Source organism: Lissotriton helveticus, chromosome 11 (assembly GCF_964261635.1).
Source record: "Lissotriton helveticus chromosome 11, aLisHel1.1, whole genome shotgun sequence".
NCBI classification, from domain to species: Eukaryota; Metazoa; Chordata; class Amphibia; order Caudata; family Salamandridae; genus Lissotriton; species Lissotriton helveticus.
Window position 1 is genome coordinate 791876137 of NC_136072.1, and position 27255 is coordinate 791903391.

Genomic DNA, 27255 nt, shown 5'->3' on the forward strand with positions numbered 1-27255 from the left:
TTGGATACCCCACTGGGTTATTAGCAGCGCTTTACAAATCCTGATTGATTGATTGATTGATTGATTGATTGATTAACTTGATAACATTCTGTTCCAAAAAAGGGCAAGAACTTTCATTTTGTTACTCTTAAAACAAACAAAGCTTTGCTTGTCTTTCACACAGTTGGTCATGCTGTTCCTGCAGAAATACTGCTTTTTTATTATTATTTTGGATCAAACTGATATAATGCTAAACTGTTTATGTCTTATTGGTTCACAGGAATGTAAATGTTGAAATGTGAAACTTTACTTTAAAAAAGTTCAACAGAGGGATTCTGTGATGGTCAGTTGGACTGTGCTATTGCATAATTGCCCACTCGATAACTGCAATCTAAGTTGCTAACAGCCTCATAATCTTAAAAATTGAGCAAGCATTAACCTTTGACTGTCCTCAACTCTGGACTCCATGTTTAAAGACTGATGGTATGATTTAGAGTTTGGCACACAGGAGACTCTGCCACAAACTTTGCGGATTCCTCTGTCCAACAAACTGATGGTTAACCTAATATGTTTAGATTTGGGAGGACCGTCATTTTTAGGTCTCACCTGCCAATGCGATTGCGCATTGCTGGCGAGAGATATCGAGGGGCACCAGAAAATCCTACCAAGAAAGCTATGGAATGCGGATTATGGCCAGTGCATGTGTGACGGGCGCGCGCTCGACAATTTGCTCTCCCGCCCCCCCATCAGACTTGAAAGAAAGCCGCTCACACACCACCATTTGTCTGAGCCTCTGCATCAGACTTCAAAGGCTGCCGCTCCCCCGCCCACCCCCCCACCACAGCAATGCCGAGAGCTTGTTTTTTTTGTATTATTTGATTTCGCAGCCACTGCTTGTTATTAGTACATGCCTTTGAGTAAGTTTTTGTGGCATTCACTTTTTAGCCTGCAGGGCTTTGTTTACGTGTGTGGCTTTTGAAATCTTCGTAACGCTTTCTCTTTCTTCCGTTTTAGCAACAGCACTCATTTTTTAAATGTGTCCATGGTACAATTCTAACTAGTATTTTTTTTATACCTACGCTTAAACAGCATCATAATACCCCGTAACTATATCATTTTTAAACTTCATGCAAACACTATAACTGTTAAAGCAGGAGAAAGCATACAAACAGCACATTCGTTTTATTTTATTAGTAGCTCCTTTAGCTTCTTTCTTCCCCGTCCCACGTCTGCCCCATTCCCCGTCTCTCATCTCTCGACTCTTTCTTCCGGATTCTCCTCCCTTCCTGTGTATCCTCTGCCTGCATTCCACAGTCTCTCACTAACCGTTTGCTTTCAAGCTCTCAATTACCCTTCCCTCCTATCGCAGTCTGCCCTTTTCCATAGGTCTTTCTTCTCTGTGTGCCCGCTCTGCCTCCTCAGTTTCCTCCTCTGTTTCACTGTCAGTCTTTCTTTTGCGACCTTCTCTCCCTCCCTCTTTCCTTTCAGTCTACACACTATTTACTTCACCCTCATTTCTTTTTTGCCGTGTGCCTCTCTTGTCTCTCTCCCTTCCTACCTTTCCTATTACTCTGCTTTGAACCTCGCTCCATCCTGTCTCACTTCCCCTGCCTCTTTCTAATGTCACTCTCCGTTTCACCCCCTTCGAATTCTGGAGATTTGCGCTTCTTTCTCCAAGTCGCCTCCCCGTAACCTCTATTTAATTTTTTTAATTTTTTCTTTCTCTCTATTTCATCTCTCTTGGTCTCATATTTATTTTACTCTTTCTGTTCAGGCCCACGTACGACTGACTCGTTAACATCCCCGCCTCTCACTACTGCACGCCTCACACTGCTGCACGCCTCACACTGCTGCACGCTGCACACTGCTGCACAACACAATGCTGCACGCCACACACTGCTGCACGCCACACACTACTGCACGATGCACACTCCTGCATGCCTCACACTACTGCACGCCTCACACTGCTGCACACTGCTGCACGCCTCACACTGCTGCACACTGCTGCATTACTCACACTGCTGCACGCCACACACTGCTGCACGCCTCACACTGCTGCATGCCTCACACTGCTGAACGCCCCACACTGCTGCACGCCATACTGCTGCACGCCACACTGCTGCACGCCTCACACTGCAGCACGCCTCACACTGCTGCACACCTCACACTGCTGCATGCCACACAATGCTAAACGCCTCATGATGCTGAACGCCTCACACTGCTGCACGCCGCACACTACTGCACGCTGCACACTGCTGCATTACTCACACTGCTGCATGCTGCACACTGCTGCACGCCTCACACTGCTGCACGCCTCACACTGCTGCACGCCTCACACTGCTGCACGCCTCACACTGCTGCATTACTCACACTGCTGCATGCCACACACTGCTGCACGCCACACACTGCTGCACGCCTCACACTGCTGCACGCCTCACACTGCTGCATGCCTCACACTGCTGCATGCCTCACACTGCTGCACGCTTCACACTGCTGCATTACTCACACTGCTGCATGCTGCACACTGCTGCACGGCACACTGTTGCACGCCTCACACTGCTGCACGCCACATACTGCTGCACACTGCTGCATTACTCACACTGCTGCACGACACAATGATGCATGCCTCACACTGCTGCACGCCACACACTGATGCACGCCACACACTGCTGCACGTCACACTGCTGCATGCCTCACACTGCTGCATGCCTCACACTGCTGCACACCTCACATTGCTGCACACTGCTGCATTACTCACACTGCTGCACGACACACTGCTGCATGCCTCACACTTCTGCACTCCACACACTGCTGCACGCCACACACTGCTGCACGCCACACACTGCTGCATGCCACACACTGCTGCACACCTCACACTGCTGCACGCCTCACACTGCTGCACGCCTCACACTGCTGCACACTGCTGCATGCTGCACACTCCTGCATTACTCACACTGCTGCATGCTGCACACTGCCGCACGCCTCACACTGCCGCACGCCTCACACTGCTGCACACCTCACACTGCTGCACGCCTCACACTGCTGCACACTGCACACTGCTGCATTACTCACACTGCTGCACGCCACACACTGCTGCACGCCACACACTGCTGCACGCCTCACACTGTTGCACGCCTCACACTGCTGCACGCCTCACAACACCACCACATCACTCAGGGACACCACCATATCACTCTAGGACACCACTGCATCACTTTAGGACACCATCACATCACTCAGGGACACCACCACATCACTCAGGGACACCACCACATCACTCAGGGACACCACCAAATCACTCAGGGACACAACCTCATCACTCAGGGGCACCACCACATCAATCAGGGGCACCACCACATTACTCAGGGGCACCACCACATCACTCAGTGACACCACCATATCACTCAAGGTTACCACCACATCACTCAGGAACACCACCACATCACTCAGGGACACCACCACATCACTCAGGGGCACCACCACATCACTCAGGGGTACCACCACATCACTCAGGGACACCACCACATCACTCGGGGACACCACCACATCACTCGGGGACACCACAACATCACTCAGGGACACCACAACATCACTCAGGGGCACCACCACATCACTCAGGGGCACCACTCAGGGGCACCACCACATCACTCAGGGACACCACCACATCACTCAGGCACACCACCGCATCACTCGGGGACACCACCACATCACTCGGGGACACCACAACATCACTCGGGGACACCAGGGACACCACAACATCACTCGGGGACACCACCACATCACTCGGGAACACCACCACATCACTCGGGGACACCACCACATCACTCGGGGACACCACCACATCACTCGGGGACACCACCACATCACTCAGGCACACCACCACAACACTCTGGGACACCACCACATCACTCTGGGACATCACCACATCACTTTGGGACACCACCACGCCACTCTAATACACCACCACATCCCTCTAATACACCCCCACATCACTCAGCCCAACCACATCATCACTCAGCACCACAATAGCACTGTCCTTGCTTGCTACCAACAAACATTGCCATAGCCAATAGGACTCGCATTAGGAAAGTGTCAGCTATTGGCTTTGTGAATAACAATGCTAATAATTTATATATTTTCAAAGCCAACACATATTTAAAACAATTGTCATTTACAATACCAATAGCTCACACTTTCCTAATGCGAGACCTATTGCATTGCAAATGCTTGTTTCAACAGGGAGCCCTCCCACTCTGACAGCCCAATAGAGTTGGGGCCATTGGTGTAACTAGGATTGGAGATGATCCACCCTATTTAGAGCAGGCGGTCTGATGGATGTTGTTCTGTTTTAGGTGGCCAGGGAAAGCCTGGAGGTCCTGAACAGAAAAAAATTACCCGCACCCTGGGAAAAAATTCCCAAGTGGCAGGGTCATTATTATCTTGGTTTTCAAACACTAACTTCTATTTTGGGGGGTTGTTTTTAAAAAACAAAAAGGTTCGCTGAGCAGAAAACATGGTGGTCGCTCAGCAAACATTCCGTGCATTCAGAGGAGCCATCATGGCAGAGGGCACTATAACGGCATAGAGATCTGTGCAGACGGGCAGAGATCTCAAAGTATGGGGGGTGGTAGACTGGCCAGGGATACTACAATCAGGCCCTGAGACTGAGAGAAAAAAATAAATCCTGGAACTATTGTTTCCAGCGGTCCTGATTCAATAAAATGCAGTAGGTAGACAAGTGAGATGCAAAAAAAGTAAAGTAAGAATTGCATGAATTATTCTCATCCACAGCTAAGTATTCTTGTCCCCGTTCCAGCCCATCAATTGTTGCTCATGGAGTCAACTGCATGCCGACATGAACCAACCCGATGCAAATCTTGCTTGCCCCCTTCCAGAAAGCCTTAGTGAAAGTGGAATAACTCAGCATTTCACCACCATTACAGAGTTGACCAGTTTCCCACTGTTAACCCCTCACCACACCCGTTTGTTCTTCTCACTGTCTAGCAAAATAGCAAAGTGTGGAAATGGCATAAAGTAATTGACTCTGAGTTCCTGTCACTGGCTTTATAATCCCTGACCACATGCTTACCATTGGCAGTGACAGGGACACCATAGGGCAAGCCAGGGATCACAGCCTTTTTGCCCATCACAACTAATGTTTGCAGTCCACAACTGTACCGTTGTGATAATCTAGTCTGGGCATCCATAAGAATGGAACCCAAGTCTAACATCTGCTCTTCTGTGGTAGGCAATATCAGGAAATCAATTGACTAATCCCATACTTTTGTTTGAAAAATCTTTAAATCTGTCGTCCCTTACAGTATTGTCCCAACTAGGCTTTGATGTGGCCTGTCTCAACACCAGAAAGCCCCTGGAGTTGTAGAAACACTGTAAAGGGTATGTGAGAACCTATGCCTAAAACATATTTAGTCAACTACAAAAGTCTATTTATTGTTCAGTCTTAGAGTCAATCATAGTTCCAGTTAATAGGTTGCTTCTTTGTAGGTGTTGTGGTAAATGGTTTTATTGTCAAATGGGATTACCAACAAAAATACACTTAACATCAGAGCAATCCCTTATCAGCCGTCGAGATGATGATGATGAGGGATAATTCTGATAGAGATATTTTGGGACAGAAAGGATTTTTCCTCCTTCTGTGGAACAACATGTCAAGGTTGTGATTATTTTTATTGCCTACCTCTGGTCGCCAGTAGAAAAAAAATCTGAACTCTGTGGACCTTGTGTTGCTAGGCAAAGACCTTAATGACACCGTACTTTTGCGCTATCTATTTCCCAAGCCATAGTCCATCACTTGAGTGATAACTCATCTGGCACACACCTTTTTGAACAGTGTCTGTTCATGCAGCCCAGAAGGTCAACAGTGAAGGACTTATTTTGATTACTGAGTAACAGAGCTTTGGTTACACTGTGTTTGAATATTTTAATGCCTTACACAAGCAAATACAAATTCCCAAAATAAGAAGCAGGAAGTCAGAATGCACTGTGCTTAAAATTGTATTTCTAACTTTGTAGCGTAATTACTGACTTTTATGCACAAACTTTCGTGAGTAAATGAGTCCCATGACAATTGAAGAGTTCAAACCTAAATAAATGTGCAATGATGTCCATAATGCTGGCCATGGAATTTTGACTTCTGCTTCCAGAGTCTAATTGAATCTCTGGTGGGTAAACGTAAGTAGGACTTAGTTAAGGAACAGATTAATTTACTAGTTGGACTCTAATATTTTCAAGAGGTATTTTAAGGGATCATTTGCAGTATTATGCAGAACATTTGGGGCAGATGCAGAACATATCCAGGCATGCCTCACCCACGCTTCATTGGGCTGGAATTTGGTCTAGTGACCGTGTATTTCAAGAGCCTCTCAACATATGTTGCAGGGACATCAATCATTTTATTTTTGTCACTGATCCAGTTGCAGGTGTATTTTCCCTTCGGGTGCTGCAGTTACCCGTATTTCTTAAAGGGGAGCAACCATACAACATTGCACTTTTTATGCTGCCTCAAAAATTCTACCAATTGAAATCTATGAGAAATGTTGATTCCACTATGTATGTGTTTGTATGCTTTTGTGTGTATGTTTGGGGTGAAAGGGCGGGTAGGACTGCTTTTATTTAGTGCATGAATCTATATATCTTTGTACATCATGCTTTCTTACTCCTGGGCCTCCAGTAGGAAGTAAGTGTTGGACATAAGGTATCTTTCTCCCTCCCCATTTACATATAGCAGACTATTCAAGAAATGACAGCTTGCAACACTTGTCACCTCTTAAAGGGTAGGAAAGGTTGGCTCCTCATCAGATGACAGTGGCACAGATTCTGAGGCAAATCAACCACTGGACCTTACTCCAGACTATGTTGAGTACTTGGATCAGGCAGTGTAAGGTCGGAGAGTGCTTCTATGCTGCATTATACACTCTCAAGCAAAGAGGGCATTGTCAAGGATCAGGGGAGGCGTCTACAGAGGTCTAGACATGGACAAAAGAGGGATGAAGGCTGGAGGGCACTTTGTGCCCTCTCATTTAAGGGATTGATGCAGCTAAAAGAGCTACCCACATTCCCATAAGGCCTGGGGACAAATGCTTCAACTAAACAATGGCACTCATAGGTATCATTCCAACATCAATACAGGATATATGTGCTAAAATGATACACAGCATCTAATGCTATTATCATATATATTCATAATACAGACCACCATACTGATTTTAGTAAACCTTTATCATGATCATTCAGGAGAATGAATTATACAAAACATTATATACCATATCGTTTTCAATAAAGGCATGTCCACAGTGACCCCAGTGAACATAGAACCACAAAACAGACCAATAAAGAAAGAGAAAATGCACGTGCATTTCTTTTTAGCAAACAATGAGTCTTAGAAGTAGTCCATTAGCCCTGTCAGGGCTATATGTTGTTTATGTTTGGTTTTTATTAGTGTCGACGACATTTTGACCTAGAAGGATAGCCAGCTGTCATCAGAACAACAAGCATTTGAAATGCAATACGTCTCACATTACTGATAGTTTGAGGTATTGGCGTTGCAAATAATGCAACATCAATAGCTCATACTTTCAGTAATGTGAGACATATGCATTGCAAATGTTTGTGTAGTGAGCCAGGAACAAGCATTGTATGTCTCAGTGCAGTACCACAAGCTGCTCCTAGAGATCCCTAGTGAGCAAGGCACCAGCACTGCATGTCTAGGTGCAATCCAGAGTGAGCATCGTAAACAACCCTAGGCCAAACAGTACACAGCTGCTTGAAATATGAGCAATTACATGTTTAAAGTCATACAGCTATGGTGACATCAATGGACAGTTGACAATCCACTAACAAGCGTGCCCATGTTCAGGTAAAAGAAAAGCACGTCCGCCTTTATCCCATCTGCGGTGGCCATGCTGCTTAAATTTTAAAAAAGCGAGAGTGCCTTGCCTGCAACAGCAGATAGAAGAAAGCCAATTAAGAAAATAGTGCTCCCAGGCTCTAATTAAATCATATGTGTAACAACCGAAGTAAAAGGGCCAGTGCTCATGAGAGGGCACAAATGAAGACAAAGCGGTACTAAGGAGGAACAAACACGCCTATCAGAATCCAGCATTTATGAAGGACAATGACACAAGCCAATGACAAATATGGGCAAAGAGTGGGCGGGGTTACGAGTACATACTGCAATACAGCATGCCTCGCAAAGCAGCGCATGCGCGCTGACTCTAGGCTCAACCTAAAAAAGGGAGACATCTAAAAATGAAAGCATATGTAGGATTAGAAAGGATATAGGGTAGTCTAAAAAAAATGATATGGAAGAGCAGTCAATGCTACTTTGCACCCGGATCGTAAAGAACTGCTGTAGTTTGTGTAAAATTCACTGAGTCAAGGTTGGTCTGCCACTTATAGTAAAGAAATGCCAGTGATGTATTGAGCTAAAGTATCAAAACGCCGCTATTGGTATAAAGAATCCCAGTGAGACAAGTAGATGGTTACTTACTTAGGGGTATAGGTTCAGCCTGTGGAAATTATCACGCAAAGAAAACCAATAATATTTCAAAACATGGCCTAGTAACACAGGAAGTCGTGTTACCCCTTCAAATTAACTAGCAGGTATGTTAACAAAATTAAAAAGGACCACATATAACGGTCCCATTCTGAGATCAAGCGGCTAGTGGGCAACCTGAACTAGTAAATAAACAGTGTGGTGCAAAGAACAACACTGTTTAAAGAGTGTGCCAGTACAAGTCAATAATACAATATACAAAATACATACTTATATAAACACACATATATGTGTGTTTATATATATATATTTCCACCAATTTGCAATAACACGCAGCACTCTCACAGTTTTTGGGCAGAATAACGATTTATTCCATCTTTTGCAGTGCCATCAGACCCCCTTGTACTTTGTACCGTGATCAAGCCCAGCAGGGTGAAATGCATTGGTGAAGGGGGTCTGATGGCACTGCAAAAGATGGAATAAATTGTTATTCTGCCCAAAAACTGTGAGAGTGCTGCGTGTTATTGTAAATTGGTGGAAGTATTGATACAAGGCTTGTCCAGCCTTGTCACGCGCACCAGCTGTGAGCAGAGCGCACTTCGTATGAGGACACTTTGGTGAGAAATTATATATATGTATATATATATATATATATATATATATATATATATATATATATATACATATATATATGAGAAGCAGTTGTGACCCTTTGCGGTCACTGACCATGTCATGAATGATGTAATATGTGACGTCATCAGCAGTGGATTGCGGATGCGCGAAATATAGTTCACCCCCTGAAAACACCTAGGAGGTCAGAAAGTCTCTACCCTGCCCCCTTTTCACGCTTTCCCCTTTTAGCCTCTGCCTCGGACAAAAAATGGCGGCCAACACTTCCTGATTTCGACCGATTGGAATGTTGAAACACGGCTGACAGCAAATCAGAATTCGGCTCGCGCACGCATGGGTGCGCGCACGGTGCACGCTTATAGATATATAAATTTTTTCAAACTTCATTTCCTCAACAACTACTGGAAGGATTTACACCATTTAAACAAAAGGGCGAACTGCGAAACAGACTCTACCTTTTTGCCAAATTTCTTGGAATTCCGTTCAGCCGTTCGGGCTCTAGCCGTGTCTAATCGTCCTATCGAAAATTGCATGGGGAAAACACTTTTTGGGACCCCCCTTTTTCTCAGCCCCCACTTGACGAATCCCCCCAAAACTTTCAGGGAAGGAGCGGAGCGGAGCGGAGCGGGCCATCTTCTTTGAGAAATTCGCGAAGATTCATCAACGAGCGCCAAAGTTATTCCCAATAGAATGTTGCGGAATTCCTATGGAAACTAGGTCCTAACTATATATACCTACTGGCGACCGCCAGTAGGTAATATATATATATACATATACATATATATATATATATATATATATATATATATATATATATATATATATATATATATATATAGTTTAAAGTAGTAATCTTAAATATGTAACTCAATTATTAAAAATATTTATTTTACATTATATAATTATTATTTTTGTTATTTCATTCTTTAAATTTGCGTCTATTAAAAGTACACATAAGCACAAAAAATGTCAATCTTTAAAAGTCATAATCACATAAAAAAGACATATTATACATATTTCATTACTGGATAAATAGACAAGATCAGCAGTAAAATGAAAATAATACTGGGTTTACAACATGATATAAGATCTTTCAATAAATAAGCTCAGTTTCCTTAAGAGGTATAAATTTACTATTCTCACTCCAGTCTGTGCAACAGTAGGGAAAGCGTTAGACTTCAGGGAGTTAGATTTACTATTCCCACTCCAGTCTAAGCAACAGTATGTAAACTCTTTCACTTTAAACACATTACATATTAAATAACCCTATTAATTTGGAAACAACATTAAACTCTAAATAGAAACATTATTACTTAACATATAATATATATATATATATTAAATAAATTATCAACAATTAACCAATTTGTACAATTCATAACCAGTGTAATAATTCATTTTCACTTAAGAAACAATGGTTATTTAATTGTTGCTTAGTTAACTTGCCACCCTAAACGTCTACAAACCTAGCAACTCACACCTAAAATGTAACTAAAATATATATTTATTACACAATTTACATAATTATTAATCAATTAAATATTTTATTATAAATTAATAATAATTATTTTTTACTTCTTACTTAACTTTCCACCCTATACCCCTAAAACCTAGCAACCCGCAACTAAAATATAACTAACATTAATCAGTACAACATAATGTACATAATTAATAATCAAGTCAATAATTAATTAATTGATTAATTGAAGTGATAAAAAAGGTATATGAGGCGAAAACTTGATCTGTTGCCTCTTATGGTGCAGCTGTTTGGGGCATATCTGATGCCTCTAAACTGCAACATATAGAAGATACCTTTCTGAAACATCTGGTCTCCGTATCCCAATCGTGTTCTAATTATAACTGCCACTTGGAGTTGAGAGTTCCTTACATCATTGACAAGATTTGTATTGCACCAATTATGATGTGACACTCAATCTGGCATAAAGAAACCCTCTCACTAACTAGAGATATTGTAAACGACCTCCCCAAACTGGATGGTGCAAGTAAAACAAGATGGCTACGTTATGTTGAATCTAATCTTCGGGAGGTTGGTCTGCATTATCTCTATTAAAGCCCAAAGATGTGCCGGGCAATATCCAAGAAGGAACTGAAATCTCATCTACTAGTCAACCTACAGGCGAAGAGACACGATATTCATTTTAAACGTTCTAAAAAAAAAGATTGTACTGTGCTGCCCCAAGCATAAGTTTAACTAATATAAACTCCACTTATCTATCTTTTGTTACGAACCTTCAACATAGATACATTTTAATGAAATTTCTTCTAAATTATATCTCCCTCACGTTCGGCCATCCGCCCAAAACTTATGCGATTACTGCTCTCCCTTTTTGCCTTTGCGGCAAGCGATTGCCCCAGAATGATCTCCACTTTTTATTCTTTTGTAAATTTTATAGTGAAGAAAGGAAAAAATTCATTGTTCCCCTTATTCATAAAATTATTTGTAAACAATGTTGTGTGGCCTTATATTATCTACAGTTAGTGTCTGAACCTTTTACCTGTTTCTGTTTGACCTCCTTTCTCTTATCTGCTTTGAGCAAAAGAAGATCAGACTGTCATTTTGATACTTAATATGCAACTTAAGGCATTGAGTTGTGCAATATTTTTGTATACTTAAGTCTTAAGCAAATGTTCTCCTTTTAGCTTATGATTATGAATTATGTTTGAATACTTGTCATTTAATTTTTTTATAATACCTCTTTTTATTTCTGTTTATATTTCTGTAGAATACTTTTTATGTCTGTGTCGGTGAAATAAAGTTATTTCTGACTGACTGATATCATTCATTGTTAATTATCAATTGACTTCCCACCCTATACTCTTATAAACCCGTCAGCCTACACCTAAAATATAACTAAAATATATGGTTATTATACAATTTATATAATTAATAATCACTTAAATAATTAATAATAATTTATAAATGCATTGTTAATTAATAATTACCTAATTAACTTCCCACCCTATACCGCTACAAATGTAGAAACCCACCCCTAAAAAATAAGTAAAATAAATCAGTATTAAATAATATACATCATTAATATCAAGCATATACTTAAAATTATTAATTAATTAATAATTAATCATTACTTAATTAAGTTCCTACTCTATCCCCCAAAAAGCCCAACAACCCGCTACAACACTATAAATTACTATTGGCAGTCAGCCACAGCCGGCAGTGGGAGTAAATGCAGGGCAGTGACGTGGAGTGGGAGAGGGGGAGGGTGGGGGGTAGTAATGTATGGATTACGGAGCTTTAAAGGTAAGTTAACATTGAAATAAATAAAACGAGTTTCGTTGCGCGCACTGCATCACATTTTGGGATGCAGTGTACTCAACGAAATTCGTTTTATTTATTTAAATGTTTACTTACCTGTAAAACTCCGTAATCCATACATTACTACCTCCCACCCTGCCCCTACCCCTCCCCACAACACTGCCCTGCATTTACTCCTACTGCCGGCGGCGGCTATTGGCAGTTTAATGAAAAATAATTCTAAATCACTTAAAATTACAAACTATATTTAAAAAAATTAATAACAATTATACAAACAATAGTAACACATAAAATTGATATATGAAGTAAACCAGATTAAAATAATTAAAAAACAATATTCTTTACAACTATATTATTAATAATGATATTAACATTGATATTCTTAACAACGATATTACTTACTTGAAAAAACAAAAGTCTTTGCAACAATATTTCTGCATCACAATATTTTTGTATCACAATATTTTTTTCCTGATATTTCTGTGTCCCGATATTTGCAACTCAATATTTTGTCCAAATTTGATTGAATTTCACACTCTCAGAAATTATAAAAGTGTACTAAACTTAATTTTGGGTTTCAAGAATAATATCAGCAGATGTGCTGGGAACAGCCATGGTTAGGCAAAATAAGTCAACATGTACCTCTTCTCAAATACTCTTTGGTTGCTGTGTCATTTTCAACCATTTGAAAAAACAAGGGTCCTCAGCAATTTGAGGGATACAGACAATTGTAATATAGACCACAATAGGAGCTATATAATTCTCCTGTCCAGCCGGACCAGGAATTTATTTTAATTAGAATGACACAATAAAATTTGGTACAAGGACATCAAATACTGATAGTAGGGCACAGTCCTGTACCGTACTAATGAAAACGACAAAGTGATAGAAAGAAAGTATAGAAAAGGAGTTTTTCAGGCAAAAGAAAGTGAGCAACCTGGACACTTTTTAAATCAGTGTAGGTAGTGTTCTCCAGAGTAAAACATACATAAAATTACACAATGGTTACATGTATGTCCACTTAAAAAAGTCGACGTTTCGATCCATAGCTCTAATTATGAAGGATCATCATCAGGACTAGAAACAAAATTATTTTGCCTGGTATGAACAATACGCCTGTTTAGGGAAAGAACAGGGAAAGAAAAAAAGAACAATAAAGTTTGTAGAAAAGCCTGAGTATGAGAGGTCAGCATTTCAAACAGTTTGTACATATTTACAATACTCGGAACCGCAGTGAGCCTTTTGAGGGCCTGTGCACAGGTGAGTCATGCCGTGCAAACTGCATAGATACAACGAATGGCAACACGTTGTGAAACGATTCATAAAGGGGGGTGGTGATGGACAGAGTATCTGAATTAAGCAGAACACTCCTACCCAGTCAAAAGATCAGGGCTTGATCCATCACCGTTTTTTAGCTCACTGCACCATCCCAGTTCAGAACCTGGCTACATGCAAATTAGTCTGTCCCTGGCCCAGTGCATCATGGGAACAGGGCAGACCAAACTACCAAGCCAATTCTTTACTGGAAAGGAAACAAGCTTCCGGGGACCGGTTTCTGGCATTACAGCCGTCTTCGGCCCGGCTTGCTTGAATCCTGATGGTGCAGTGAGCAAGGGACTCACATCTGAGCATACCCTTCCACACTTGTTGTGGCCAAAACGATTCATAAAGGGGGGTGGTGATGGACAGAGTATCTGAATTAAGCAGAACACTCCTACCCAGTCAAAAGATCAGGGCTTGATCCATCACCGTTTTTTAGCTCACTGCACCATCCCAGTTCAGAACCTGGCTACATGCAAATTAGCCTGTCCCTGGTCCAGTGCATCATGGGAACAGGGCAGACCAAACTACCAAGCCAATTCTTTACTGGAAAGGAAACAAGCTTCCGGGGACCGGTTTCTGGCATTACAGCCGTCTTCGGCCCGGCTTGCTTGAATCCTGATGGTGCAGTGAGCAAGGGACTCACATCTGAGCATACCCTTCAAACACTTGTTGTGGCCAAAACGATTCATAAAGGGGGGTGGTGATGGACAGAGTATCTGAATTAAGCAGAACACTCCTACCCAGTCAAAAGATCAGGGCGTGATCCATCACCATTTTTTAGCTCACTGCACCATCCCAGTTCAGAACCTGGCTACATGCAAATTAGCCTGTCCCTGGCCCAGTGCATCATGGGAACAGGGCAGACCAAACTACCAAGCCAATTCTTTACTGGAAAGGAAACAAGCTTCCGGGGACCGGTTTCTGGCACGTTGTGAAAGCCATAAGTGACTGTCGGGACTGACCGTGTGAGCGACGTGAGTGTGGCTTGCGGTGTTTGTGAATGGCAAAAATTGCTTGCAAGGATTATTCCAACAATTATGTCAGAACTCTGACCTAGCGTATAGGTGCATGCAGTTCCGTGGAGCTACGAAAATTGTGCACATAGTTATGCAGCTGGGCCAGTGAAGGGCTGACAGGGTCGAAGCAGGATGGTATAGAGATAGCCAAGGTGACTGTCGCTTACCTCGGGTTGGAGGGAGCTTAATGCTGAGCGTAATAAGATATGCGGGAATTTCTCTAGCAATTGCTTGAGCTGCGGATAATTGTAGGCAGGCGCTGTGGGGGCAAGAGGGGGAGGAAAAACAGTGAACCTCTTTCTTTCTACCACTTTGTCGTTTCCATTAGTACGGTACAGGACTGTGCCCTACTATCAGTATTTGATGTCCTTTTACCAAATTTTATTGTGTCATTCTAATTAAAATAAATTCTTGGTCCGGCTGGACAGGAGAATTATATAGCTCCTATTGTGGTCTATATTACAATTGTCTGTATCCCTCAAATTGCTGAGGACCCTTGTTTTTTCAAATGACTTACACCCTTGGTCCTTAGCTACCGTTTGGGTCCCCCTTGTTTTCTTAAAAAAAGTGACATTTTCAGCAGCACAGGAGAGTTGACTTGCTAAGGCTTTGGTGTGCACAACAGCTGCCTAACTTTTTCTCAATGAGATAATCAAAGAAAAGCAACCCACCTTACTTTCATAATAATGATTTTGTAGCCACAATCCCTTAGTGACCCCAGTGGGCCAAATCCCCAATTTTATATTGATTTTGGGTGAGTAGCAAATTTCCCTTTACTAACTCTTTATAATAATATACTTGTTCACTTTGAACATGCCGGAACACTTTCAGTTCCGTATGACTGCACCAGCAGTTCAACATCTTGACCTGGACCAGATCTCTCCCATCATTGTGTGATGAAGCTCTCAGACTTAGCTTCTAGTGTTGGATCCACTATGTTGCTCTTGCTTGCTTCACCAAGTAGTATATGTATTGTTCCGTAACTGGAGACCGAGAGGAGATGTGTGTAAGTCAAAACTATGAAAAGATTCCAGCATGGTAGCGATTGTCCCCGGCTCAATCATAATGTGAAAACAGTTGCTCTACTGTCTCAAGCCCAAACTTTGGGGTTGTTCGAGGCAGTGGCATCAGTTTGCCAGTCTTCACATAAACAACTACTAAGCTTTTTTCGAGTTTATGAGTTTTGTAGATTTTTGGTGACATATGATATAAGTCACCTCAATGAGCCCGAACCTGTTATGCATGATCAGCATGAAAGCGAAAGCTTCTTGACCAGCATCAACGACAAGTTACGTCAGTGCAACATCAAAATAATCTATGTTGCTGACTTCCACAGTATGTCCTTTGATTGAGTCAAACACTACTTCACAATCCCAGACTAAAGGGCTGTCCCTTCTCTTAGAGGTCTTTCAGAGGGGGATTGATCGATGAAATGTCCTTACTATACCTGGCATAGTAACTCATTATGCACAAGTATGACCTCAGTGTTGAAAGATCCTGCGGAATGGGTGTGGAAGAGTACAAGTGTAGGCCGTGCAAGTGTAGGCCTCCATTGCCATCTAGGTCTGGCAGAATGCACCCACTTAAAACGACATATGGCAGAATAACTTCAGTCTGGTCTGGAAAAGTCACATTATGTTTTGTTGAGCATAAGATTTGGCTCTGCCAATGATCCAGTGTTCTCCCAAAAATGTGTTGGGCTGCCTTCGTTAGTTCTTTAAACACCTCCTCTGCCATGGGACACCGAAACTGAGTTGAAGATAGGTGTAGATATTGTTGTGAGCAGAAGGTCATGCAGATGCACTTTGGCCAGCAAACTACTCTTAGGGACTGTGAGGATCAGAGGGACCTATAGGGTGGGTCCTGTATCATGACTGATAATGTGGTCTCAGTAAACTATCCAGTTCAGCCTCTCTTTGTTGCTAAGTATTGAACGGAATTCCCCAAAAGTGAGATATCGCCCTGACCATAATGTCAATATGAAGCCTCATTTGCCTGCTTTTGAGCTTATTGAGGCTACCAGTCAGATTATGAAACAATTTTTCAGTGTTCTGTTGAAGCAATGCTATGACTACAGCTGAAGCTGCTAAGTACTTGAAGCAGATCCATTCTGAGAGGCAGCCACAAACTGAAAAGACAGAGTTCTCAGCAGCTTTGGTCACATGGATTAAAATCCCCCTGAGACCAGGAGGCGCCAAAGTATATCCTTCAAGGGGGTGGTGTATGAGAGCCCTCAGCCTAGATCTTCATAATGCTCTGTTGCTTGTAGTAGTTTTCCAAACTTAGCTTCAGGCATTACATTTATGATGTGACAGTGTCTATGAGAAAGGAGGATCTTTACACCACATGGGCGAATTTCCAATATCAGTTTTACGATGCCACCGTCTTCAGTTAAACGATGCTTTTAAAGGTAAACTGTTTCCTTTTGAGGGCTCAACCCACTCCCTTGATGGAGATTCTGTCAAACAACTATTTTCTGTTGTTACTTTTCTGTGATCTATGTTTTGTCTTGGCAACTTGCATTATTGAAAACGACTTGTGGCTTGATGACTGAGAAGGCAATTTCGGCAGCTCAAAAGATCATGGCTTCTTCTTAGATGTACACATCTTCTGGAACTAATTTGTCTGGCTGACCCATACTTCTTAGTGTAGGAACAGCAAATGTATGAAATAAATTGCTGTCACCTCAAAAACATTTCTTGCTTGAAGCATGGTCAGTGACATGTGTATTTATGATTGTATTTTGTGACTTTCACACTATCTGGGCAATGGTCCTTCCTGCTGTCTCAACTTCAGTGGTTTGGATAGCTCTAGCACTCCTTAAGTGAGTGGTTCAGATTCATGTTTCTCCCTCGCCAAGCTAACTGCATCCACTGCCATCAAGGCCACCTCATCAGGGTATCTTTTCTCACGCTCTTTCCTTAGTGCTTTGAAGCTTAAACCAGGGTTCTTCAAAGTCAGTCATGGACGGACGGATCCATGCAAGATTTTTAAGACAACTACATTTATCTAAATGGGGATATGCTGAAAATCTGGCATGGATCCGGCCCTCCAGGACCAACTTCGGACTACCCTGGCTTAGACCATAAACCAACCTGACATAGTAACAAATTCCCTCTGTCCTCCTCTACTGTTACCTCCTTGTCTTTTTACCGTGCAACCAGCCCAATTAAGCAGTCTCATAGTGGCCTAGTTGTAGTATAAATTACCTACAACAAAGTAGAAATAAAAATAACAGAACAACGAGGTGCTGAACAACAAGCAGTTTCAACCTTGACATTGCTGATGATGCATTCTAGTTAGTGTGTCTCCTTTGTGCTTGGTCCTCCCAAATCAGGCTTCCAGTTTTCCTTGTATAATGTTGAAAACGTTATCGTAACTTTGTATGTCATACACAACATTCCCTTGGGATAATACAGCATTGAGTACAGTGCTTTCTGCACTCAACATGTGCATCACAGATGTTTGTATAACTGCAGTAGGCATGTCTTAAATGCAGGTTTTACACCTCACCTAGTCATGGCAGCATATGGAGCCATTAAACAAGATGTACACAACAAGAACAAAGGTTACATTCATTATCTATAGATAATTCAACGACGTGGCTGAAATGTTGTTACGGCTCAATATCATTTCGATTTAAAAACATCACTTTAAAAAGATAATACTTAGAAGCAAATCAAAACAACTTCACAACACATAAAAGTACTTTCGACTAATAATAAAAGCCACAACCAAGTAATCCCTAGCTGCCTTGGATCATAAAAGGATCAGTTATTAATACATTGCCTAGGCAATGACCAATTATTTATCCCACAGTGAAACCTTTAGCAGGGCAAAAGCTGAGTGCGTCATTGTCCCTTACACAACAGAGTCAATGAGGAAGCTTGTAAGATTTCTCAGTGTAAGGGCAATACCGTCCCTGAAACAGAAGAGGGATGTGTAGACCTGAAGGTTCAGGATGTGTTGTTCCTCAAGGAATTAACCTCCCAAGTGTTTCCGCTGAGAGTCTGGTCAGCGGCGGCTTCTGCCTTAGGGCGTGGGGCATTGCCTCACTCATATTTCGCACTCCCTGGATCTCTAATAACATGTGACTAATATGGCCATTGCCCTACGTATTCAGCCCCACTTGACCGCACTTATCCACTGCGACCAGTGCGGCTTCCTTCCGGGGCGCAGCACCTCCCTCAACACGAGGCGCCTGCACGCTATCATGACAGCGTCACCAGTCGAGATGAAGCGGGCAGGTTGCTTCGCAATAGACCTCAGACAGGCATTTGACTCGCTTTCCTGGCCCTTCATGTTCGAGGCCCTGACCCGATTCGGGTTTCCATCCCCACTCATACAGTGGATTAGGCTGCTATACACTGCTCCTACGGCCAGGGCTAGAACTGGACGTTATGTGTCGGCTGAGTACCCGGTCCACCGGGGCACCAGACAGGGATGCCCCTTGTCCCCGTTCCTATTCGTACTGGCGTTGGAACCACTAGCCATAGCACTTCGCCAACATGCCGGGGCCCTGGGAGTGCCAGTAGCAGGGACGTCCCATATACTGCCTGTGTACGTAGATGACATGCTACTATATCTCCGAGATTTAGAAGCCGACCACACAGGATTAAGCGACACATTTCGCCGATTTGAGACGGCATCTGGCCTGGCCATTAACCCGGACAAGTCGGTTGGATTTTATTTCCACGAGAGGCCCGGTCCGCCCTCTCTGCAGTTCGGCACTTACACGATCCCGGTTGCCCAAACTAGTTTTAAATATCTGGGAATCCGCATATACCGGAGACCAGAGGACCAACTGGACGGTAAAGTCTCTAGGGCTATTACCGGCCTCCGCGGCAGCGTTGGCTTTTGGACCTCGCTCCCATTGACTGTTATGGGACGCATCGCGATAGCAAAGATGGTGATGCTACCACGCCTGCTATACTACTTCGTGAATCTGCCCATATGCATCCCACGACGCACCTTTGAATCCCTTAACTCCCTGTTGATCACCCTTATCTGGGGAACGGGCAGACGGCGGATCAGCTTGCGGAAACTACAACTAAGCACCTCCAAGGGAGGACTGGGAGCCCCGGACTTCCAGGGCTACTTCTACGCCAGCCAACTCCAATGGCTGTCTTATTGGCTGGCCGGGAGGAATCTCCAAGAAATTGGATGGACGCCAGGCCGAATTGCACAGGGCGACCTACATGCCCTGTTGCTGCCCAGAAGCAAAATCCCCCAGGAGTGCCACCCACTGCTCCGTACTGCTCTCTTATGCTGGAGGAAGGCTCTGGCCTATACGTCCACGACTAAGCCTTACGCAGATAACATTCCCCTGCTAGGCATACCAACACCACAGGGACGGCTAACCGAACGTGCCCTTAGAGACTGGACGGCGAGTGGGATTGAAAACGTGGGTAGTTTTTTCGGGGACGACCTACTGTTAGATTACCCCACCTTCGTACACGTGACAGGGTCCTCGGACAGGCATTACATGCTACATGCCACTGTCTCTCACTACATTAGGACGACCTGGTCGCCGCAGCGCACTCACCCACAGCAACACGAACTGGTACACCTGGTACACTACATGGGGGCCGGCGGTCACTTGGTTAGATGGCTGTACACTGGGATTAGAACTCACGCTGCACTCTCCCTCAATGCACTAAGGGAGTCCTGGGCACGGGACACGGGAGAGGAGCTTACAGACGCAACCTGGCGGGTGGCCCTGGAACACCCTAAGAGAGTTTCTCGAAATGCGAGATTTAAATACATACAGGCCATGATTCTCCACAGGGCTTACCTTTCCCCGGTCAGAATTCACAAGATGTTCCCCACCGCCTCCCACCAGTACCCACGATGTAGAGCGGACGAGGCAGATTTCCTCCACATGCTTTGGTCGTGCCCGCGGCTGAGTGGGTACTGGAACGAGGTGTGCCAGACGCTACGAGAGGTGACCCAGATACAAGTGAGGGTGGGTGCACTGTATTGCCTGGCAGGCGCTCGGCCTCGCCCTAAGCCTTTGAAACCAAAACTGAGATGTGTGGACTTGGGCCTCCTTTTAGCAATTAGGAAAATCACAATGCAGTGGAAGTCCCCGAGAGCGCCTAGGATAGACACGTGGCGAGCGGATGTTGTGAAGTGGGGCAGAATAGAAGGGGCAGCCCTTAGGAAGGAGGAAGAAGGTGGTAGGAGAAAAACCCCGCTAGCGTTGGACTGGGAGGTCATGCTATCGGAACTGGAGGGCACGGACCAGCTACCGTCCCAGGACACCTGAATGCACTGAGGCCCTGGGGATGAAGGCGGATTACAACGGGCCCAGAGATAGCACCAGGGGGGTTGGAAGAACTTTGACACAATAATCCTGGGGGAGAATAGATAACGCAGGGGAGCAAAAGCTAGACCTGTTAGGAGTAATGGAGCACCACAGTTGGCAGGGTGGGGGAGGGATTGTTGGGCAGCGCGTGGGTGGGCATACACAGACCCTGCAGTATACAGTCACTCCCTTCTGAACGCACAACTGGGGAGTTATGTACTTGATGATGATGATATGCTATGCACAAGGGGTTGAGGAAGAAAATGAAAAACGTGTTGTACTGTGTATTTACCGTAAATACTACATTCAACTGTGATGATTGTACATTCACGAATAAAGTTTGTTTACAAAAAAAAACACGTGACTAATATTAGTTGACGTCAGTTAACAGCAACTATCAATTTAATTAAATCAGTATGTGACCACGAGTCAGTCTTTAGCCAGGTGGCAGTTCTGAAGGAGGTGGGTGAAGCTTAACTTTGATTGACACTGGCCTGTGGCAATGAGCACACGGCACCTATGCCACAAAGTGCACATGTCGGGTTGGTCCGCTGCCTTTCTCCAGCAAGCCCGACATGCGCAATGCTGGCTTCTCTCTATGCACATTAGTGAGTGGGGGTTCCCAAAACCTCAGACCCCCAGCCACTTAATGAGTGGTGAGTTTGCCTGCTCAAGCCAATGCTGGAGCTGTAATCAGCAAGGGAACAGCATCTGGAATGGCTGATGGACACGGTTGCCAGGCCAACAGTAGGCCTCTGGTGCAGACAGTCTGTGCACATGGCACCGTGAGGTGGGAGGCTGTGCCCACGGAGCATGGCCAATCACTGTAATTGCTTATTGTGAAGCCATGCAGTGATTGGCAATATCTGCCATTGCTAGGCTGACGGCAAGTCTTATGGCCTGGTACTGCCTAAGTCCCCTTTTCTTTAAAACCCAAGACCACCCTTGGATGAGGACTCCCTCCCTCCTCCAAGCCAAATATTCCAGACCACACTCTTTTTGGATTAGGGGGAGTAACCCCCCCCCCGGCCGTATTTATTACATAATTAAAACATTGATATTATTTACATTATGTACAATTACGCAGAAAGTCCAGATACCTTGATCGATTCATGAGGTTACTTGTCTAACCTTAACATGTTATTAAGACATAAAATTCCTATCGTAATCTAAACATGTATATACATTAATTTCTGCATGTCCCCGCTAGAGCCTACGGCAAGGTCAATGACTAGCGGCCCCAGATCCTGTTAAAACAACAGAGACTCCACAGGAGTAAGCCTGCGTAGGGAGTACAGCTTATCGGATGGATTTTTTTCCCCTGGGCCCCCCATACGCCCGAGCCTTAACTCCCTAACGGGGGCTGCACTACTGCAACTTGCGCCCTGATGCGAATGTGCGTGCAAGGGTGGCCACAGGCCTACTGGGAAGAGCGACTTTCCTGGCCCCTGCACCCCGACAACCTACCGACCGGCTGTCACCAACCCTGGAGTTCAAACGTTGCTTAGGGGTACAGCTTACCGGACGGATGTCGCCCCCTGGCCCCCCCTACGCCCTGAGCCATAACGCCATAAAGGGGTGCTGCTAATCTGCTTCCTTGCGCCCTTGTGTGCTTGCGAGCGCGGTAGCCTACTGGAAGAGTGACTCCCTGGCCCCCGCACCCTTTCAGCCTATTGACCGGCTGTAACTGCCCCTGGAATTCCATGTGAGACCCTCTGTCTCCCCCTCGGGCATCCCCATTTGATTACTGGTTATGCCCGCTACGAACCGAAACTATGCTCACCAATCATGACCTTACCGCCTGACCAAGGACACAAACTAAAATACCACAATCTTACCTGTAACAATATACTGATACTTTTACTACACATAACTTTACATTACACATTACCTGTAACTCAAAAAACGACATATACTGACACTTTTATTACACCTTACCATAGCATCAACACATAACTTTACATTACACATAACCTGTAACTGACAACGACAAATACTGACATTTTTATTACAAAATACCCCAAACATCATTAATCACCATTTTTATTAACCGTGCCCCTCAAGATACCTGCTACGAAATTTAAGAAAACAAAGCCAGACACCTCTAACTGCAACACTCCTATGAACTGCCTGCCTTAGGGGATGGTGTGTGGGGGAAAAACAAGTTATGGGCCCCCCGAGGGCCCGGACCATTCTGCTGACTGGGGAGCAAGAGAAAAAGAGACTGTTCCTGCTCCCCTCACCCCCTTTAAAGGGGGCCCAGGGCAGACCGGTCTAAACCAGCCTGCCCCAACGTCTTCCAGAACGCGCTGAACCAGAAGCACTAAAGTGCTTCTGGTCCGCGCCCCCCTGGGGCACCCCCATTGGTTGCTCTGGGGAGGTGGGGCAACACGTCATCAGAGGGCACGGCGACCCCCCCAACTCCTCCAAGCCCCGGGGACCGGCACGACCGCCATAATGGCGGCCCGCTCTAAGCAGTATCTGGCCTTGCCCAGCCTCTCTCTCCTCCCTCTGGGCAAGCAACAGGGAGTCAGACCACACCCCTGACCTCACCTCGTGCTGCTGCTGGAGCAGGGCAGGCACGAGTCACAAAGATCCGGATAGAGGAGTGGACACTTTGGTCACGATGGACTAAGCCAGAGCCAGTCACTTCTGTGCAAAAAAAAAAAGTGGCACGGCGGCACAATAATAATTGATGATTTTTATGAATAATGTGGACTGGACAGTGCCAGTGGAACTGGTTAAAGGAAGGGCCCCTTGGGCAGTTAAGTTTTAGTGCGGGGAGGAGGTGGAGTTCACCTTCACAGCTGTATGTTCTACAGTTATTAAGGTGACCGTGACCAGCAGCTTGTTGAAAGACAGATTTGTTGATTGCTAGAGCCTGGCATGCTGCCCTTGGAATGATGGGATTACGCTTCACATGACCTAGCAGTTAATATTTACATTATTACTACCCTGTGCAACTAAGAGGCCGATTATGATCTCGTCCGGAAAGCATTCCGACCGAATCGTACCGGAATGTTTTTCGGACGACTCGGATCGAGGGAGTCCAACCGAGCAATTTGGATGCATCCGGATGCTTCCAGGTACGATTCGGTTAGACTCCCATTGACTTCAATGGGAGCCTGTGTCCCGAACGAGAACACAGGCTCTCATTAAAGGAAGGGGTGGCAGGGGAAAATCGTGCACCCTGTGGCATTCACCCCATGGTGCCTGCTACACTGTGCATGGTCTGAAAGAGAGGATCCATGGGTACCTCCACGGGCCCCATTCGGAAGGCCCTGGGTGAAGGGGGAACTGCTACGGGCCCCAAAAAGACAGATTCCGACAGCGGTTTCGTTCCGGGCAAACCAAATCGGAATGGCTGTCTGCATCTGTACGATTCGTCTCCGAAAGGGTCAACCAGTACGAATGCCTTTCGGAACTGATTCTGTCAGCCCTAATGGTTTCCGGGCATCATAATCGGTCGTTCGGAACTGCGTACAATTCTGTCAAAACAAGGGCTCTGTGTCAGATTCGGCAAACCCGAATCCAATTCGGAGCCCTTCCGAACGGGATCGTAATTGAGCCCTAAATGTTAAACATAAAACATAATACAGTTGTACTTTAGCCAAGAACCAAAAAATGGAGGCCCGTCGAACTTGGAGAGTGCGTGCATAAAAAAACTAAAACCTTTGGTGGTGAATTGCTCAGAGCAATGCACCACCAAATGTTTAAGTTTTTCATGCATCACTCCGACAAGGTGTTCAGACAAGAAAATGCATATTACAATGCCTGCAGCTGAGGCCTGGGTTACTTACTGTCACAGTGCCGTTTTTAAACTCTGGCAGCATGCTGCGTGCACCACAGAATCAGAAGAATGACAGAAGTAGTACTAATCTCTACTACTCTCTAGCTGCATTAACTTCAAGGCAGAGACTGCTGCTGCCACAGTTATGCGCCGCTACACTAACACTAACAGCCCTCTGCTGGGTCCGAGCGGGTCCTAACAGTACACCTAAACATCAGTAAACACCAGTATGAGTATTTAATGTTGTACTACTGATCAGACACGGTCTGCGCTGTGATCAGGTAGGCTCCGACCTCAGAGGCCTCGGCTCTCATCAGGTTCGGAGGCTCAGGCCACAATGTCAGGTGCCGTCTCGTCTGAGTCATCTTGTCTCTTTCTCCATGCTCCCTTGTGTGCAGTGCCGTTACAGGCAATGCACGCGAAGAGGGGAGGGAGAGAGAGGCTGAGCAGCAAGGGCAGAATAGCCAATCACTGCATGGCTTCACAATAAAGTCACACAATGATTGGTTATTATGCTCCTATTGCTCCGTGGAGAGGACTAAGCCTCCCACCGGCGCTGCCTGGCTCTGCAGTGTGCACCAGAGGCCCTAGTAACTGCTAACCACGCCAGACACTGCTCCCTTGCTGTCAACACAGAATGAGAGCAGCACCAAGACTGGCCTGGGCAGGCCAACTCACTGCTCATTAGGACACGTAGGGCCTGCGGCTTTGATCCCCCCGGCTCACTAATTGTGCAGGTGAGACTTCTGGAGCGTGTGCATGTCGAAATGTCCAAGGAAAGGCACCAGTCCAACCCGACATGCGCACTTTGTTGTTCACTGGTTGTCACTGAGCAGAGCACTGTCTGCTCTGCTGTCAAGCATACTATTTAAGCCCCAACCCCTCAAGGCCGGCTGCACGCCCTCAGAGGCTCCACTCGAAAGAAACCGGACCACGGCTGACAGCTGACTGCCACAGCCACGGCTGAAGAGAATGGTAACGCTTGCCTTCACTTCATTCAATAAGGACCAGGGGGCAAAAATATCAGGGGGCAACACTCTAAGGAAGGAACCGCCCCTGCAGAAAAAGCTGAGGTGAATTAACCTTTTTGGTAAAAAAAAGTTTTATTACAGTTCCTGAAACTGTGACAAAGTTATAGGTAAACCAAAACATCCTTTTCCTATTAAAACTCGGTCCTCACTATAACTACAAAGTGGCAGCTGCCACTATGTAATAAATATATATAAATATATATACACATATATATTAGAGGTGGGCAAAAAATGATTTGCCTTACTAACTTTAGCACTGTTTGATAGATCTGCCCAAAATTTGCCAGAGACTTGGCATGGTTAACCTACTCTTGTTAGGTAGCTAGGAACCCCAAGTTCAAGTTTATTCAATTGATGTTGCTGCATAGAGCCTACCTGACCCCGCACCGCATACATGTGATGTTCCCTGACGCGAAAAGCAACTGCCCCCGATGTGACACTGACGACGCATCACTGATACACATGCTGTGGCAATGCCCCAAGTTGGGGTGTTACTGGACCACGGTCCATGAATCGCTTGAGAGGGCGGGTGCTCTGTCCCGATCCCCTACACTAGAACACACACTGCTGGGGCTGGGACCCTCAACCCGCACCAGAACCGTGGCGACACGTTTTTTCAGACCTGGCCCTGTTGCTGGCGAAACGTGCCATCACGATGAGGTGGAAGTCACCCAAACCACCCAACCCCGAACTGTGGAAAGCGGAGGTGGTACGGTGGGGTAAGGCGGAGGGCGAGGCACTGCAGCGAGAGGAACGCAGAGGTCTGCGGAAAACGCTGATCTCGCTGGAATGGTTTACCACGTTGGGAACGTTTGAAACGGGGGATGACGGGGATAGCGGGGATACATGTGACTCGCCGCTTGTACAATAAATGTGTCCTGAACCAGTCTTTCATGCACCGTCACTGACTGTGGTGCACTACGATGGGGTACAGGGAAACCCAAACCATCGGCCATTTTACCTCATCCTACCTGTGTGTATAGATGAAGCTACATGTTACAGTGCCATGGGTGACCCAGTTTGACAATACTTCAGTCATATGCACGTTGAGAGAGTGTCGGGAGGGTTGCTTGAGGGTGGAGGGAGGGATTGGACCGACCGGGGTTTGTTTGTTTGTTTAATTGATATGGTTGCGGCCATCAACAAAATGAAAAATCAAGATAACTATGTAATCATATGTTCTGAGCAGGCGCATGCATATACCACCCTGATTACTACTAAGCTCGAAAATGTATGTAACTGCTTTACTTACTGTGCTAATAAACAGATTTTCAAAAAAAAACCTACTCTTGTTTTTCTTAGTTGTCCATCAAGCAGGGAGATTTAAATGTGGGTGGTCCCCATTTGAGAAGTCCACAAGATATTTGAC

General features: G+C 45.0%; 1 protein-coding gene and 1 long non-coding RNA gene across 2 annotated transcripts in view; both read right to left on the reverse strand.

The window, feature by feature from the left end:
- NPC1L1 (NPC1 like intracellular cholesterol transporter 1) overlaps nt 1–27255 on the reverse strand; it is a 176716-nt gene that overhangs the window by 142798 nt on the left and 6663 nt on the right. The gene's annotated exons all lie outside the window — the stretch shown is intronic.
- LOC144791180 (uncharacterized) lies at nt 1720–7545 on the reverse strand. Its single transcript, XR_013602322.1, has 2 exons — nt 3279–7545; nt 1720–3235 (listed from the first exon to the last, which is right to left on the reverse strand). It is a non-coding gene; the product is annotated as an uncharacterized LOC144791180 (long non-coding RNA).